Genomic DNA, 2,124 nt, shown 5'->3' on the forward strand with positions numbered 1-2,124 from the left:
GGACTGATTTTTAGCAGCTATTCTTCCAGTTGGTCAAGGAAACACAAAAATCTGCTTTGGATAAATGTCAAGAATAGTTTTCTATTTCTTCTCTCATATTTGGTGTGTGTGTGCACACGCGCACGCGTGCTGTAGTATATGTACATGTGTGTACATGTGTGTATGTACAGGCCAGAGGAAGACATTGAGTGACTTTTTTGTGTCATTCTTTATAACTATTATTATTATTATTGAGATAGGATCTCATTAAATCTGAAGCCCACAGTTTTGGCTATATTGGCCAGCAAGCTTCCAGGACCCTCCTCTCNCTGCCCCACAATCCTGCAGTAGTAGGTGTGCAAAATCATGCCTTTTGTGTGGGTGCTGAAGGGGTCAAAACCCCTTGTTTGCATAACAAGTACCATAACCCTTTGATTTTTCTTTGTACCTCTTCTCTCAGATTTTAAAAGATTATTATATTTAAAGCTGTTTGGTGCTTCTAGTATTTGGTGTTTTGTTCTGAGTCCAGCAACGCTANCACACACCCACAGCTCTAGAACAGAGCTTTCAGCAGGAGCCCACAGACCTTCATTTCCCTTTCAGATGTGAAGGTTTGTTCAATGGCAGTTCTTCTAATTAAATANCACTTGTTAATATCTACAGTATTATAAGATCTTGGTGCCCATCACAGTTTCCAGTGAATTACAATCAAATCAAATGTAAATGTAGTTACAATGATTCATCCCTTGTGCCCCTAGTGGATGAAGACCAAAATAGCAGGGGTTTGCATATGCAAATGACTTCCACAGCATGGGACTTAGGTACAGAAGACTCTTAGGGAGGATATCAAATATCTACATATGTAGATGAGAGCTTGCCAGGTGAGTGCCCTTCTGGCAGAAAGATTTGCATTTTGTTGTGGTTAAGCAAGCATAGCAAGCTGACTTTAAGGATTCATTGAAGGCAAAAACTGTCAACGCTGTATTTAGGAAATAGAGTTGTTTCTTCCAAACGAGTATTAAATCAAGGGAAAATCAGCAACAACATGGAATAGTGGTATATCTCTGGATCTAATTTGAAATTTTACATATGGTAACAGCTATTGTTAAATTATCCATAGCTAATTGGTCTTAAACTGGAAAGACAATTAAACATGTTCTGGGCCATTAACCAGCCATATTTTAGGTGTTTGCCTAATTAGACATTTCCAAAACTATTCATTTGCATTGGTTAATTTTTTTAGATTTTAACCTTCCTGTTTTTTTTTATTTATTCTTTTTGAAGTTATTTCTATAAAATTCCTTTGAAGTTATTTCTACAGAGACATGGACTTGCTATATAATATTCTATATCACTGCATCTCTGTTGATTTTTAAACTATACAGAAAAATGCTACACAATAAGAAATGGGATGTATGCTCTCTTGCCAAAGCACAAGTCAATGTCTTGATGTTTATCACATAGCATGTGAGTGCATGTGTACATAAAGCATACAATGCCATATATATATTCATATTATACACACATATGCATTTGCATGTATAGATACATAAAAGACACAGGCATATATACATCTCTAATTTTTAGAAGGTCAATGATAACTTAATTCTTTTCTTCAAATAACACAGGTTAAAATAAATATTTATAGACTTAGGTACTTTTATTTTATTTACTTATTTAGTTTTTATTTTGGGTTGAGTTTAAAAGGAAAACAGTTCTTATCTACTTGTTTCTCAAAGCTGATGTTTTCTGAAGCTTCATAGAAAATGTACAGAGCCAGAGTCTAGCATGGCCTAGATAAGGTGGGACAAGTCTTTGCCCAAGGAGGACTCCCTTAGTTTAAGTTTCTGCANTATCTCTTAAATTCCATTTTTATTTTTCTATTTAATAGATATATTATTGCTGCAGATAGCCCTGGGGAATGGTGTGCATATCCAGCTCTGGGGATGCAGAGGCCAGTGAGTCCCTGGGCTTGCTGCCCAGCTGCCTTTGCTAATTTAAAGAGTTTCTGACAATAAGAGATATTGTCTTAAAACAACGTGGGTGGAGCCTGAGGAGCAACACCTAGGGTTACTCTGGTTTTCATAACCAATCACATCTTAATAAGCATCTACATACTACATATTATATACATGAACACTCATA

This window comes from Mus caroli, chromosome 8 (genome assembly GCF_900094665.2).
Source record: "Mus caroli chromosome 8, CAROLI_EIJ_v1.1, whole genome shotgun sequence".
Taxonomy (NCBI): domain Eukaryota; kingdom Metazoa; phylum Chordata; class Mammalia; order Rodentia; family Muridae; genus Mus; species Mus caroli.